General features: G+C 31.2%; 1 protein-coding gene across 4 annotated transcripts in view; it reads left to right on the top strand.

Annotated features, from left to right (window-relative positions):
- Positions 1-1,316: 1,316 nt before the first annotated feature.
- rtet (major facilitator superfamily domain-containing protein rtet) overlaps positions 1,317-17,787 on the top strand; it is a 54,317-nt gene continuing 37,846 nt past the window's right edge. For 2 of the 4 annotated variants that reach the window (XM_085814601.1, XM_035374230.2), the window contains exon 1: positions 1,317-1,538. The gene's annotated coding sequence lies outside the window, so the exon portion shown is untranslated. Of the gene's footprint in view, positions 1,539-1,641; positions 1,661-13,369; positions 13,527-17,787 lie in introns of those variants that run through there. The other 2 variants (XM_085814600.1, XM_035374231.2) reach the window with 2 other exon arrangements.

Raw genomic sequence — 17,787 nt, 5'->3', positions numbered from 1 at the left:
GATTGTTTATTCTCCCATCAATAAAATTCCGAGTTCCATACTCAAGGACCCCATTTCGGATATGAATTCCTGGGGTATTTATAGGATTGCTTGCCAGTGTGGTTTAATTTACATTGGCAAACTAAGAGAGCTTTAAAATTTCGCGTCAAGGAACATGAGGCATATGTTAGAAAAAAGGAAACACAGAAGTCTTCTGTGTTTCCTTTTTTCTAGTCTTCTGTTGCTCAACATTGTTGGTCCCAAAACCACATTTTCAATTTTTCTGCTGCCAAAATTATTCAAAAAACATCTTCTATTGGAGAAATGGATTTTCTAGAGGCATTTCACATTCATAAAAATCTTTCTGTTCTATTTAACGATCCTAATTCCAATCCAAATTTGCCTTCGGCCTTTAAAGAAATTATGTTTTATTTCTGGTTTCAGCAACAGATGGCGCCACTTGCTTATTCTTGTCCGGGCTTTCTTATCTTACCTAATCATTATTTCCTATCTTGTTCATTTGCGGTTTTGCAGCTGAAGATGGTGGTTCGGTAAAACCATCGAAACTAGTCCTGTGAAAATTTTGTAAATATAACGCTGATTTTTGTTGTTTGACTTCTGAATTAAATATTTGCAAGTTCCATAGCAGGGGGAAAGTATGACGGTTGTCTGCTTAAAAGAAGTACGTCATCGGATGACAACCACAACAGCTATAGAGCTACCATAGCATACCAGCGGCCGAGCGGTAAATTCGGTAATTTGGAAAAACGGGGGATCGGAAAGAAAGAACTGTGTACCTTGAGCCAAATGAGCGATAAGCTACAGAACATGGTATTAAGGATATCATCACCACGCCTGCAATATCCTTAATGTATTATGTAACAGATTCGTGTTTGTTTCTATGAGTTATGAACTCAAACGATAGTAGACTTTCAAATGATAAGTACACTATTAATGATAGTGAGCAAAATGAAATTTTATACTACCTTTTGTGCATCCTAATTGGGAAAACTACTTTGTCGAAAGTCATAGGAAAATATCCATCAACAGACAGAGCGATGTGTCAATGCCTGCAAGCGAATATGCTTCAAAAGAATATTTTAAGTGCTTTTAGTTTCATCCATCTATCAAATTCAGCTATCCAAAAAATATTGAACTTTAGATAAAAAATAGTAAAGTAAAGTATTTTTACTTTGATTTCAGGAAGAAAACTAGCCTGGATGTTACTTTTAACGAGTTTGACAAAATGATCACATTTTATTTTTATTCCGACAAATGAGAAGCCTCAGTCTGTATTGTACTGGAAGAATTTGTATGTAATGGCAACTGGTTTAGTTTAATGTTTTTCCACTAGTTTTGATTTTCGGTCGAACTGAATGTCTGCTAGTGAGGTTCATAGACCCTTACTGATCGAGTGGTGCGTACTTCTAGATCAGTTTCTGATTAAATCTATCACTGTAGCTACTTTTCCATTATGTTTAAATAACGGAGGATGTGCTTTTTACATTTTTGAATGTATGTCATGACTTCCGGTGTATTCTAGGTTATTGCACTAACACGTAAGTTCCTTTTCTTTTTATTCGATGCATATTTAAATAATTTTTACTGAGCAGATTTTAATGTATTCTCGCCAGCATGTATTCGAACGACTTATATATATGAAAATTGGATTACAGGATATGTAGTTGGCTTTTGAATTATGAAATATTTTGTATTATTTATCTTTTTTTGGTTGAGTTGGATTATATTGTAAATGTTTATACTATTAGATGTTGTGATATATTTGAATATGTAGCTACATTAACATATGCATGTTCACATCCAGAATAATCCAGCTCGCGTGTTTTATTTATAACTTTTTGTAATGTCTTGTAATGAATTTTGTTTTTTATTGTAGTGGAACTAATATATAAAATACATAAAGCATATACTAGCTTAGACCAAGTTTATGTTTATTTTTATATCAATAGATTTCTTTCCCATCCTTTTATTAGTTATCCTACTATACAGTATTATGAAATGCATTGAAACATTATGTAATTATAACTTCATAATTTTTATCATGTTTGCCTTATCATTCCTTCAGTGTTAATTTAAAAATAATAGTGAAATAAAACTGCATTTTATCACAGTATTATTTTTTAATTAATATTGAAGGAATGTGATTCAATTAGCAAACATAACTTAACATCAGATAAATTTAACTAAAGTATCTATCTATATTAGTGGTATTTGATTATTTTTTTGAGAAAATGAAAATTATTCTTCCATTTATCTTTATAGTTATGCAATATTAGACAGAAATACAGTGTGTAGTTATGTAAATTAACTTTTTTACAATTAGCAGAATGGAAATCTGAAGATATAAATTTATAATTTTAAATAAAAATTTTACTGTAAAAAAATCATAGTAAACTATTAAAACTGCTGTAAAATTAAGCATAATATGGATAGTTAAATACTGTATTCTTTTGTCTGACTGTTTTTTAGATCTAGAATAATAACACTACTTACATGTTATCTCTACCACCTTAATAGAAGTTGTGAAATTTTAGCAGGATGTGTTACTTAGAATCGGCTACCGCATCATGCAGCAGCACGACAGGTTCAGGGTTCAATCCTTGGGCTAGGTAAGGTTGACTCAGCCTTTCATTCCGTGAGTGGCTCGATAAAATGAGTACCAAGTTCGTTTGGGGACTAAATACCAGGGGTCCTGCAATAAGCTGACCACTTGTCCAGGCAAAGCACCCCAGAGCACATGGTCTAGAAAACAGATATCAGAGCACTGCCGGTCATAGCTCTCTAAGGGCTGTTTGTGCTGCCGAGTTTAGTTTACCACAACAAATACCACAACAGTTTCAGAAAAATGTATTATTTTTGTTTTACTCTATGAGATCATTATTTTCAATAATCAAATATATTCCAGAGTTCTGGAACTACACTTAACATATACACAATGCATGTTCAGATTTACAAGTGAATTGAATCAGCTGAAATACAAATCCCAGATAATAAAACAAACAATAATTGCTAGCAGTAATTACTTACACATTTTAACTTGCCTTCTTTAAAAATATCGTTTCTTACAATTGTTTAATTGATTTTTTACTATCAGTATCTGCTGTCTTAAAGTCAAGAACTGAACAACAAAAGCATTAACAATTTCGGTGAATGTTCCGATTATGGTAACTTGGCAATTTTTGGGCGATCATCCCTGCTACAGAAACCTGCTAGTTTTTTTTTTTGGACGGCATTTTGTTTTCATGAAGTAAAGGCTTTTTTTTTTTTTTACTCAACATTTTTTCCAGCAATCTGCTAGCCGAATTACACTTATGCTAGAACTTTTATGGAACAAAAGTGCTTAATCATGACAAAAATTAGGTGCAAAATTGGGAGAAAGTGCAGAATCGCCCACTGCTTGCCGCGTTTTTAAGAATTGTATATACACGGTATCCATCTACACATCGACCTATTTTCACTTAAAAAAAAATCCCAGAATTGCACAAAAATGGCATTCCGCACACTCTTGACTTTATCCATGTACAAGTCGACCTATTTTCACTTAAAAAGTCAAAGAAAATTGACAAAAATCCAATTCTTCTTACTCTTGTAAAAAGCGCCAAACAAATAAGTGGGCGATTCTGCACTTTAGCAGAGAAATTGTTTCTAAGTGCTTATTAGCTAAAATCACGATCGGAATTCTCCGGAAAATGTCACGACATGTCTCATGATCTCTCATTTCTCCGAGACAAAATGATCTGTGATTCGAAATGTGTACTTCTCAGATCTTTGCTAAAGTCCTACATAGTAACCTTTATCGCCTTATCAAAATGTCGCCAAACTACCTGTTACCATATTCCAAAGATTAGTCACAATTTCATCATATATTTCAGTAACTTTGAACAAACACAAAGAAATATATCTCAGAATTGCAAAGAAATAAATAACTGCTTCATTGTTGCTCTTTTTACTTGCCAGATTTGGTACGTGTAAACTACTTTTTGTTTTCTAAAATGAAGTTTCACCTTAAATGTATCATATTAAGAGCATTTAAAATGTTAAAAAAGGGGACAATTAAAAAAAATAAATAAAAATAAATTAATATAAAAAAATCTGAAAGCTCTTGGATTTTATATTATGGCAAAAGGGGTATTTTTTTTTAACATTCTGTGTGCTAGCTTTATTTATTAAATATCATATTCTTTGCAATTAAACCATAAATTTAATTGAACAGCAGTATGACAAAATAATTTAAAAAGAGCATATCTTTAGAATTTCCGATATACAGTCTCGTGCGTTGAAGATAAAAATATCCCCCCCCCCCGCATAGTATTGCCATTGTTCGCTTTGAAATCGTTGAGTTTGTTAATAAAAAATTCATTAAAGTTTTACAAAATATGAAATAGGTAATAAAACAAATTTCAAATTTGGGCTTCCAGATGCCCACATTTGAGTGGAGGACTATGTTATTCAAAATTTGATGTCTCTAGGTGCCATTGTTTTTTTACAGTGCAAGAAACATACATACATTCATGCAGATTCTTCATTATTTAATTTCTTGAAATGTAATGCAGGGCTCTAATATTTGGTGGCAACAATTTCAAAAGTGAAATGCCTTTATAGTGAACTAGTGCAAAATGCCAAAATGAAATTAATAGCCCTTCTGGGAAAATTGTCCCTTTGGGCTAAAAAAACTTGGAAGCAATTATCTTGTATGGAGACATGCGAAAGCTTTAGAAACATGTGAAGATAAGCATAGTATTAGGAATAATTTATCTAGAAAGAAAAATTGGTAGAGCTATTCCTTTCAAATTTTAATTTATTATGCATATAGCTATAAAACTTTAAGACTGCACTATGTAGCTAATTTCTTTTTAAAGCAGACTGTAATATAATCAGAAGAGTATATCTTTTGTAATGAATTTTTCATCTGGAATGGCGATGCTCAAACATTTCATTTACTCTACCCTCTAGTCGTTATGAAAATGAAGTATGTGTATGAATGTGTCTTAATGTACCACTTTTGTTGAAACAAACGTTCTGGTTTACTTCTTATTTTGGGTCATTAAATTTAGTATATACAGCATTTTTTTTAACTAGTATTAAATAATTTATAATATAATGATAATTAATCTATATACTGTTAGGTCTGCATTATTTGCAGGCTTTCCTTGCCAGATATATTCAAGGATTAAGTAAAATTATGTATGTTTTATGTACATACAAGCTTAAAGAAATTGAAATAAAATGCCCAATATTAAAATCTTGTAAAAAGCGGTGAAATTTTGACAGTGGTATAGCTAGAGTGGGGCAAGGGGGGACATCTGTGCCCGAGCGCAGCATCCAGGGTGCGCCAAATTGATGCTACGAAATTTTTTACTGAAATGTTTTCTATTCTTGGCACACCTAAAGGGGTGCAAATTCTTGAGATGTCCCCGGGCGCTGGAAACCCTAGCTACGTCACTGAATTTTGAAATAAGTATTAGCTTAACAAAATGAAAATTATTTTCATGAATGCATATGTATCCATGTGGGCTTTTCTCTGTATAGACTTTTTACAACATGGCTTTTTATCCATGAGGTTATTTTTTTGTGTGGATAATCATGATTTAAAGTTTTATTTTCTTTCTTTATTTTGTATGGCCTTTTATATGGTTGCCATGTTATATATATGTAATATAAAAAAATATGTAAGACAAAGTACTGTTATTAATTTTTAATAGCCCTTTAAATTTTTCTTTTAATTTGGATATTTCCCCTTTCCATAAGAATAATGATGTCGATAATTTGCAAACTGACACTCAAATGGCCAATATCAAAACTTTTAATAGCCAATGGAAATTGCAAACCATAACCTTTGTCCTTTTCAACTAAGTGTTCGTGTTGAAATATGCTGCATTTTGCTGTCTGCTTTCGCTTCTGTCAACTTGCTGCTACCTGTGCTCTTCAAAAATACAATAAATTCTGTAACAAATGCACTTTGTGTACCAATATATTTTGTGTTAGTTGATGAAAATGTTTGTGTGCAAAGATAAAAAAGAATATAATTAAATTCAGCCATGTCTGCTAGTTTCTTTATCCATCTCTATGTTTGTTTCAACACTTCACATTATTACATGGAGTTTCCAATATATTAAATACACATACATATATATCATTTATGGCTTACTCAAAACTCATATGTTTAGCTGTTTTCCTAGATTATTTTAAATTACATTAAAACAGATAAAAATGCGTAAAAAATTTGATTATCTGAATACTTTTGAAGCAAACATTTGATTAAGTTTACATTTATTATGGTAATAATTTTTACCAGAATCATACCAAATTATGTAAATCAATTTTATGTAAAAAGTTATAGCCATTCTTATTCCCTTCCCTCCCCCCCAAAAAAACTCAGTCTGATATTAAAGAAATGTGAACACAATCTTTATTTGCAGTGATCTTCAGTATGTGCAAACAGCATGTTCTTTCACTTTAAACAACTACACATGTCGTAGCATCTGTGCCCATTTTGTCTAGTTGATTACTATAAATGTTTTGAGAAGTCTTTAATCATTACTATTTTGTTTCTGTACTGTAATATGAGTTTCATTAAATACTTTGGTTTAATGTAGGTGTAAATTATTTTGGTGTTTTTGGTCAATGCCTACAGATTGCTTTCAAAAGACTATATATCATGAGTGGAAGAGTGGAGATGCTGTATATACTCAGAGAGTTACTCAGCAAAAACAAATTTAGGAAATGGGATGGCTGGAGGACTGTGCTGTACATTAATACAAAAATATATAAGCCTATGAAAGGGCTAGGCCAGGGGTTCTCACGTGGAGGGGGGGAACTCCCCCTAGAGGAAATTTCATAACTTCAGGTTAGAATGCAGTCAGCTTTTTATTTACCTGTTAAGTATTTTAGTTTATGAATACAAAAAACTACTTACCTTCAAGTTTTGGTATTTATCAGCATTTTCTGTACTTTTTCTTATGTACAATTCTTTGTACATAAATAAATGTGCATGTATTTTTTAAGTTTTATAAAGAAAGGGGAATGATCTTCTAGCTATGGTTGAAAATTTTTAACATAATACCAAGATAACAATGCTGTAAATTAAAATTATGCAAATAATTGGATTGATTTTAATAGATAGCATAACTGGTGGTTAATTCAGAGAATAGTATTGAATATTTCAAATTCATTAAATTACTGATTGTTTGGCTGATTTTCAGCATGTGGTGCATTAATAAATTTTGTATTTCTCAAAAAGTATGTGGTTCTACAAGTAGTCAAGTGGCCATGACATGTTACTAGTTCATCCCATATTCTATTCTGAGCTGTTGCAGTACTCCACCTAAATTAAGTCAACCAAATGAAAAATAATGACTTCATTTCAATACATTTTGCATCATGTATTTTAGATTGTTTATTTAATGTGATATTGCTTGAGATCATTGATATAATCGTACATTAATTATTTGCTTACAGTTAATTTGAAGATTTTGAGTAAAAGCAGAGTTTAGTAATATAAGATGTACATAAATATTTGATACCATTAAAGTGGATGATTAGTGTTTATCACTGTAAAGTGTTTTTGAGAGAATTTTTGAAATTCATGTGTCTTTCAGATTTGTTTTCCATAGTGTGAATAGCAAGATTTTGCTGAATGAAAATATTTGTCAATATAAAGTATTGATTATCATGATGCATGTGCTATGGGAACAGAAAGTTGAAAATCATCATTTTATACATATTTTGGATTATACTGAAATAGTGTATATTTATCAGTGGTAAATGTTGTCCTCTGCAGATATTTAGTTAAGTTCACATTTTTACTATATTATCGAGTTTTGAGTATTTTTTAAGTAGTTTAATTAGAATTTGAATGTACGGTGGAAATGGTAAAGACATCACTTTGCATTGTTTCTGACATTAAGTAACTTAATGCATTTTCATTTGTTGATATTTTTGAATAGTTATCTGCATAATTGTTTTACAGGAAGTCGTTATTATTCATAAATTAGTAATAAATTTATCTTGCAGCTGTTATAAATTAATTTTGATGTTAATGTATGTATTTATTTGGAATATGAATTTTTGTTTTTTGGCAGAAACATCAAATGATTATGGTTTCTGGTGTAATTTAGGATGTAACAAATGTGCAAATAAAATTGTTTGTTTAAAATACATCTTTTGCATCTTGCGTTAAGAATCGTATGAAAGTAGGCTGACAAAGACTTTAATTTTGATGTCAGTTTGAGCTTTCTATTGCCAGTCTACTTGTACACACTGAGTTATCACGTTGTGTATAATTTCTGTTTAAAGATTAGGCTATGGAGATTTGATCTCATTTATGTGATCCAAATGGTGTTAGATCTCCTAAATGTACTGTTCTCATTTTCATGTCATAGTTATTAACATGTTGCTACTGCCCAAATTCATTGACGATAGAGAGGACTATTATCCCTCCAGGCATTTAATTTAGAACTCCTTCAGTTGCTTCAAAAATGTGAATTCTGTCTGAAATTTAAACTCAAGATTCCCCTTCTTTATACAGCCAGGTTGCTGTTATTTACTATTGTAAATTACGACTGATAGTTTTTTACTTAGAAATGAAATTCACGTGAATGACATTTTACCAGGTCTTTAATTTCTAAAATTAGAAGTGGAGCCCCATGGAAGAACATCGGGAAAGAGAAATAAAATAAAGTAAATAAAATAGTTAGAAATTTAAACAATAAATGAATAAAATAAAGTTAAATTTAATGTGATAAATAAATAAATGTGTAGAGGCATTAGGTTATTTTAAAGCCAAAAAGGTGAAAAATGTGCAATGCCCTCGCCGGGACTCGAACCTGGACCTCTCGAATACGCGTCGAGTGTGCTACCGTTACAGCACGAAGGCATGCAGCAAGAAGGGGTAAAATACCTTATAAATGGAAGAGAAGCTTGCCAGTGTGAATGAAATTACTGTAAGATACCAAACATAAATGTTAACAAAAGTGCAGTTGTGCTTTGATTAAACTGAAAAGTGTTCGCTTATCATTGAAAAGTAAGTTAAACACCAATTACAGTTATCTAATATTAGAAAATATAAAATCACTAATGCTATAATGAACTAAATCTTAAGCGATTTTTTTCCTCAGAAAAGAAGAAGATTATGAAATTCAAAGGTATCAAATGAACTTTTTATGTTTAAGAATATGCTGATTTAACTTGAATAAAATCTTATTTGGCTTACACATGACATCCTGTCGATTCCATGTTTTAAATAATACCGAGCTTTAAATATCAAGTGAGTATCAAGTGTTCCATAGTTTACGTCTAATTATGTTTACAAACTTTATGCCTCAAATTAGTTATAAAACAAGCACTACTCTTTTTGCTTTCTTGTACAAAGTAAAGGAGGTGTGGTAATCGCAAAAGATGTCTGGTATTCATATTTCAACGGAAATATCCATTTTGACCGTGTCTGAATTCATATGGATGATTTTTTTTTTCTGCGTGACGTCTATACTTACAAAATAAAGGACTCTTTTTTCCGAAACATATTGTTAAAAGGATTTTAAATAGATTCATATATAAATGCGTGTATAAAGTCTTAAGTAAAGTAGAAAAAGTAATCCTGATTATCCTATCTAAGGAAAAGGTGTAATGAAGTAATGCAAGCAGTAAAAATAGCAAGAACACGCAAGCATTTTGAACGTGAATCTTGAACCACTTAAATTTTAATTGTGAATTTAAGATTAAAATAAAGTTAAAAATCCATGTAAGCAGCAGTGAAAAATTAATATATGAAACTTAACAGAGATAGGTGAAAAATATTAAAATAAATATAAATTCTCCCTCAATTGTCGTTTCAAAAGGAACTTGCCAAAGCGTAAGTTTTTGAAATTTTAAACTGGTTGATTATTGAGTTCCGAATAGGTACATGTTTCATTCCTCTGGACCATTTGAGACTTAAAACTGTTTGTTAAACAAATTATCGTTTTGAAAAGTAACATCGCTTCGAGTCTCAAATAAGTTCAGAGGTTTCCCTGCATGCATTCGTATTTTTAGATAACATGCAAACGAAAAATAAAATAATAAAGAGGAAATACTTGAGTATTGATAGTGAACAATTAAAAAAAAATGTAGAAATATAATTAGCAATATTGGAAAAGAAAGTAATATGCAAATAAAACTAAGAAAACTCTGCAATTGGAAGGCATTAATCTGAAGAGTGATAGAGAACCAAACTAAAAGCTTTTAAGCAAGTTAAGAGGACTGTCTCGGGTACCTAAAGCTTATCTTTTTAATCATAAAATATTTTAGTTTTGGCAATCTCAAATTAAAAATTGAAAAAATAAAATTTGACAAATAACAAATCGACTTTTAATCTCTCAGTTCCTGCGCTTAGGGAAAAGTTTTATTCTCTTTATTTATTAGAAAAAAAAAAAAAAAGTCGTAACGAGAAAAATTGACTGGAATATTTAACTTCAACATTTGCAAATTTTGATATTAATTTCAACTTGCCTTAAGGGATCGATTAATTAAGTTATAATTATAGTGAATAAGTTTAAATGAAGAGCAAAAATGTGTATAAATTAATAGACCGTACAAAGAAGTAATATGGTGTCCACATCAGATTTTTGTATTATTCTGTTCTCACGTGCAGTGGAAAATAACTGTACTTGCTTATGTACACATCTGCTCTCAAGCTTCACATGCTTTACATTTACAAATCCATGACTGAACAATCATAAATTTTTTAAAAGCTGCATATCCTTAGAATTTTCGACAGAGTGTTGTGTTGCCATTCATTTCAGTATTTGGTACACTATTTTTATTTATATTTGAAGTGACACTTCCGGCAGTTATGGTCGGCTTCGAAGTTGGCTTATTATCAACTTGCTTTTCGTGAATTTTTGGATGAAGTTCACAGACCTTAGAGGAAGCCCATGTCCCGCTTGCAGTGGACGCAAATTCAGTTTTTAACCATTTCCTAGGGTATAGTGTTTCTTGCTACATTTCAGACATCCTGAGATATTTTAGAAGATATGGTTATGGCCAAACCTCTGGAAGCGAAAGCACATCATCATTGTTTCCACTCACTTCTAAAATCTTCTTAAATGCACTCGAAAGGGTCGAGGTTAATCCTTTCTTTACCTATGTATATGGGTTTGCAAGAGGTAAAATATTAGGGAAAAAAAAAAAAAAAAAAAAGTATCATTAACGAAGGCAGAAGTCAGTTAAAGGTTTTGATTTTTGCTTACTTTTTTATCCATTTAACCGCATATTTTAAACAAATCAAATTTAAGTTATCAAAAACTGATATCTATATAAAAAATAAAATAGAAATATTCCCAGGTATTGCAATGATTTATTGAGATAATGCAGAGTAATAAGGTAATGTAATGAATTTTTAAGTGAGTTATCAAGTTTCAGCTTTTGATAGATTTACAGAATTTTCTTTTTTGCGCCTTCGTTTTAACACTGATGTTTTAAATTATCTTGCTACTGCATTTCGGCTCTACATGGAATGTTGTTCATATTTGAGTTAAGAAAATATATGTAATATATTAAAAAAAAAAAAAAAAAAAAAAAAAAAACTCAAAGATTTTAAAATTTTATTATACGCCCAAAGCTGCGTTTCCTTCATTTACTTACACATACAGGTTTCGAGAATATTTGGGCTGAAAATATTTTAAATGAGCGCAGAGTCGTAGCTAGGGTTTTCAGCGCCCAGGGGCAACTGAAGATTTCGCGCCCCCTACTGCTTGCCAAGGATGGAAAACATTTAATTCTAAAATGTCGTAACATCAATTTGGCGCCCCTTGGATTCTGCGCCCGGGGACAGATGTCCCCCCTTGCCCCCCTCTAGCTACGCCCCTGAATGAGCGTATCTTTAGAATTTCTGACAGTCTCGTGCACTGGAGATACAAATATTGTGTTCACAGTGTGTTGCCAATGCTTACTTTAAAATTGTTGAATTTTCTAATAAAAAATTCGTTAAAGTTTTACAAAATATAAAATAGATAATAAAAAAAATTCAAAATTCGGTCTTCCAGGTGTCTGTATTTGGGTTATGGATGATGTTATTCAAAATTTGATGGCTCTAGGTACTGTTGTTTTTTCACAATGCAAGAAAAATACATACGTTCAAGCAGATTCTTAATTATTTAATTTTTTTAAATATAATATAATCTTAATATATCTTTTAAAACATAAGATAAAATAACATAAATTATATTTATGATATTTGGTGGCAACAATATGAAAATTAAACAGACATTTAAAGTTTAACTATTGTAAAATGATGACTATATGGCTCACTTCAGGTGTTAATTTAACATAACCTGATCTCGCACAATATTATGCAGACAACACATGGTTAAATTTATATTAGAATTAGTGTAAAATGAAACTATCTATGGGAAATTAAAAAGGAATAGAAAATATAATAGGATAACAATAGTGATAGCAGATGAACTTGTGCCAAAAACTAAAAAATTCTAACCGACTTTTTATTTTATACGAGTGTGAATTTCATGAAGTTATTCAAGTTATCTTGTAAATGTTTTTAATGCCATTTATAATTTAGGTTCTTCATTTTAAATAATGTTTATTCTTCCAATATTTACAGTGTTTTGTTTTGAATTCTGATTTAATTTACACAATCAAGTGAACTTTTCCTGTAGGTTTAATTGCTCTAAAATGCTGATAAATTGTTAATAGTATTTTTTTTAACTGCCCTCGGAATTAAACATTATTTTGAGTTAACCGTAGAGGTCGTTCTCGGTATTAACCTGGCTGTTCTGAAGTTGACTGTATCTGTATTTTAAAACTTATTTATTCATACATTCTTTTTGTACTTTTCTAGAGTTTAAAGGTGCTGATAAATGTATTACAATTCTCTGACAGATTTAAAATTAGGGTAAATTCATCTTTAGATTGATATTTATATTACAGAAGAATTAAGCTGAGGTTGAATTTGATCTGAATTTAAGTTTCATATCGATATGCTTCATTTCTATGCAATTAAAAACATCATCATACGCTAATGGCGTAGAAAGAAAGGAAATGTATACGTTGCATACATTTATCATGGAGATGGGAATAGAATTCTTCCTTCCTCCGTAATATTCATATCAGACGTGCACCTGCAATGAACAAATACGATTTTTCAACGCATACCCGCATTTTAGTAGTATTGTCACGATTAACTAATGATGTAAATCTAGGCTATCCCGTATAATCCACCGGATGTAGCGAATCAAGCTTTCAGTGCGTCTAAATTCGTTATAGCCGGCTTCGATTACATTAGCATTATTGTCCAACCAGCATGTACAAAGTGTATTCAGATTTAAGTATTTGTCTAATCCAGGGATTCCCAACCCGTAGCTCTCGAGTCATGTGTGGCTCGCAGCAGCTTTTGATGTGGCTCATTTTATCAGCTCGGGCATGGAATGTCTATAAAAAATTATTTGCTCTACACTATGGCTGTTAATGGCCATATTTGTTCAGATATTTCTTTAGTTTAATAGGTATATGTATAGAAAGAAAATACATTAATCGTAAGTATTAATTTGGTTGATTATTTGTATAGTTTTCGGTTTTAATAAATTGTAACACCACTGACCAGGAATATTTTCACTTCAAAATGGCATCACCCGAAGAGCTGCTCGTGATGTGCCAATGTCGGTTTGTTAATGCATGACGTTGGTCAGTAGCAATGGCAGTGAGCTAGCTTCGTTGAGTTTAGAATACGTTTATGTACAGAACGTCTATTTATGAGAAATGGTGTATGAAAAAACAAGTGGTTCCACACAGGTATAAATATATTGTTCTATTTATGTTAGTCATTATTATATATCAGTGACCCTAATCATGTCGGCATAAGAACCAGAGAAAAAGGGAAAGAAAAGTGTATACCACTATCATTTTCATGAAGAATGGCAATAGAAATATTTTTGATATATTTTAAGAACAAATATATTTCATTTATAGTCGAGTAGTTATTGTTTGGAAAACATGCAACATTTCACAACAGTTAACAAAAAATATGATATTGACTATCTTTCTAACAACAATTTAAGAAAATTTAACCTGAAAGGAATGATGTACAGACATTAGGTTATGCCGAGGCCGAAAGATGAAAAAATATGCAAAGCCTTCGCCGGGAATCGATTCACGGATCTCTGGAATACGCGCTCAGCATGCAGACTACTACACCACGAAGGCTGGAGAAATACCTTATATACTCCCCCTTTTTAAAGGGCGACTGGGGTTTTTAGGGTGCCCATTCGCCAAATCCCGGGTGCGGAGAATCATCATCCAACACCGTTTTAGTTCGGGCGTCACTATAGAGACATTAGGTTATTTCGAGGCCGGAAAGATGGAAAAATATGCAACGGCTTCGCCGGGAATCGAACCACGGACCTCTGGAATTACGCGCTCAGCGTGCAGACCACTACACCACGTGGGCACGCCAAGAAGGCGGGAGAAATACCTTATAATGAAACCCGAATGAATGATTAACAATCTTTGTTTGCCAGGCCTGAATACATCAAAAGCTGCTACTATTGTATCGTTTAAGATTGACATATACTTGATATGCACAAAAAACTTTTGAGGATGGATGGTAGCATAATTAAAGAATCAATGCTTATTGCGTCAGACCAGAGATATTATTTCACGAATTTAAAAATAAGAATGAAACTATCCATTAGATTCAATTAAGCAGAAATTCAGTAACTAGCAGTTGAATAGAAGCAATGTCTGTGAATATCAGAGAACAATGAGATACATTCCGCAAGAGAAGAAGAGGAAAAATGTGGTCACGTGGTTTTTAAGTTTTTTCAATTAACTGATATACACTTAATATTCTTAATAAAAACATTATTAATACTGGTATGCATCATGCATAAAGAAAATTTATAATCTTACCTCGTTTTCTGCAGAAATTATCCGCATGTCCTATGTGTACAATGGAGTCGATAGCAGATATTCCGCTGAAATTAATTGATTTTTCGAATTTAGAAATTTATAGCTATTGCGAGAAATTAAAAAATACGCTTGTAAATGATTTCTCTTTCCTTGATGTCAACAAGAAGGATCTTTTATTGTTCAAGGAAAAACATGTGAACAATATTTGTTTCAAAGTAGCACGGTACTTATAACAAGCTGTGTTAGGGCGAAATGAAGAAATCAATTAATTACCGAACATCTGTGCAAATTTCTGCAGAAAACGAGGTAAGATTATAAATTTTCTTTATGCATGATGCGTACCAGTATTAATAATGTTTTTATTAAGAATATTAAGTGTATATCAGTTAATTGAAAACTATTACCGAGACCTTGAATAACGTTTTCCAAACTTGTAAATGTAAGTGTAATAATAGTATATTCATAGTTCATGAATAGTTGTTCTAAATTACTGAAATAGCCGAATTCGTGAAAGATCTGTTTATCTGCAAGAACATAAATACAAAGCCAATTTTCTCTTATTAATATTAATTAGTGTCATAAAATATTTTATGCGGCTAAAATTTTATTAATTTCATCAGGATATGTTTTAATATTTTAGCTGTTGTAATCGATTTTTAATGAATACACATAAATATCGGAATGTTAATTTTTTTAATACCTTCCATTGTAAATATTAAGGATACCAACATCTATAATATTAGAAGCATCAGTAATACTGAAACATTTTAATGTAAAAGGATGCTTTTATAAGAATTTGTACTTAATTCTAAATTTTCCTGGGAGATTGCTGAGTTTTTTAGTTTAAATATTAAATTAGCATGTATATTTAGCTCTTGGAAACCAGTGGTTGTGTCAGTCCATAGTTTGAGATAACATGTGCCTTAGGTATATGCATTAGAATTACACTAGTCTATTTCATATGGTAGATTTTTTTCAATAAATAAACTTGAAAAATCATTTAAAAATTTGAACATGTAAGAGTTACCAAAATTATACAAAACAAATGAATGAACAGTTAATTAATGGATGAAATAATAATTAAAGATGAAATGCAAATTTCATAACTAATTAAAAATAAACAAAGTTTCCGAATTTTCAACACATCTACTAACTACCTCAGCACAAGCTTGTTTGTTTACATTAGCAGCTCTTACATCACGTGACCTCCGACGCCACCGGAATGTATCTCATTAAAAGATGATTTACAAAAATTTGTTTTAATAAGCTTATAGTGTGATGAATCAACAGATATCTGTAATGTAGCACAAATCAATATTTTTATCAGGATGGTTTTCAACGATTGCTCAGCAAAGAAAGATGTACTGTCAGTTTTGGCACTTAAAGGGAATACACGTGGGTGCGACATATATTAGGTTATTAAAAATCATACTACAGAATTTGATCTTCCGCTTCAGAAACTTGTATCTATAACAACAGATGGCGCACTTGGCTTCATCGCGTTTTGCAAAAACGATGCTGAGTTTCCAAATTTTTTTCACTACTACTGTATTATACATAAACAGGTAATATGTGCAAGAATCCTGCATTATGAACACGTAATGAGAGTTGTTCTGAAAATTGTCAATTCTATTCGTGCCAGACTACTTCGGTGCAGATTATTCAAAAACTGATCGATTAACTTGATGCTAAGTATGGAACTTACATTCTGAAATTAATTGAGTTAGTAACGGAAAAGTCCTGCAACGATTTTTAGAGCTTCTTCCAAAGATAAAACAATTTGTAGTTGTGGACTCTAGAAACGAAAAATATGTAGAATTTAGGGATCATAGCTGGTTACGCGATTTAGTCTTTCTTACAGGCATAACAACTAAAATGAATATACTGAATCTTGAACTTCAGAGAAAAGGAAAAACTATTATTGAATTAACAGGCAGTATCAACGCATTTAAATCAAAATTAAATTTGTGGATGGCACAAATAAAGAGATGTCATTTTAACAAACGTGGAGTACTATATTAAGAAATACGAGGAAATTGAAACAATTAAATATTTTGAATCTCTGACTGAGCTCAAAGATGATTTTGAAAGTAGATTTTCTGATTTTCATAAAATTGAGCCACTTGCTTTATTCATTTTAAATCCATTTCTTAATACTAATATTTCTGAAATATCACAACACGTTGCAAATTTAGAGACGGAAATAACAGATTTTTAATCTGATTTACAACTGAAAACAAAAATATCACAGATTTTTGGATTCCCGTAGATGAGAAAAAATATCCACTTTTAAAAGAAACTTTTCAAAGGTTACACTCCTGCTTTGGATCAACTTACTTATGCGAAAGTGGTTTTTCAACAATGGACTTGTTAAAAATCAAAGTTGATATCCAGGATAACTCATGAACATCTGAATGACTGCATGAACTTAGCTGTAACATCGTATGTACCACAGTGCAAGAAACTGGCAGAAGAAATGCAGTGTCAGGTTTCAGAATAATGCTTTACTTATATTTAATTTGTAATTGAATTCTTAATAAGCTACGCATTTCTTTGATGTATTACAATTTTTTGTGCATTACCGTTTCACCTATACGTTTAAATTGAAATATTAAAATCAATATATTATTGTTAATATTAATTTGTGGCTCCCCCAAAAATTTTAAATACTTAATTGGCTCAAGCCAGGTTAAAGGTTGGGCACTGATTTAATCCATGCTTATGAGAAGATTTTGTTAGACATCACTTCGTGTATCAAAAAAAAAAAAAAAAAAAATGTCATCCGTTTTAAAAATTCGCTTCTTTAGGGAATATATTTTTTATATTAGAAAATAAATATTTTTTCCCCCATGATCGTTGCGAATAAGATAATGATCACCAATGAAATCA

Source organism: Stegodyphus dumicola, chromosome 4, assembly GCF_044657685.1.
Source record: "Stegodyphus dumicola isolate Sdum_Otavi_A_Nest chromosome 4, ASM4465768v1".
Lineage (NCBI taxonomy): Eukaryota > Metazoa > Arthropoda > Arachnida > Araneae > Eresidae > Stegodyphus > Stegodyphus dumicola.
The sequence above is the reverse complement of the archived record's forward strand: the minus strand, read 5'-3'. Positions and strand labels throughout refer to the sequence as shown.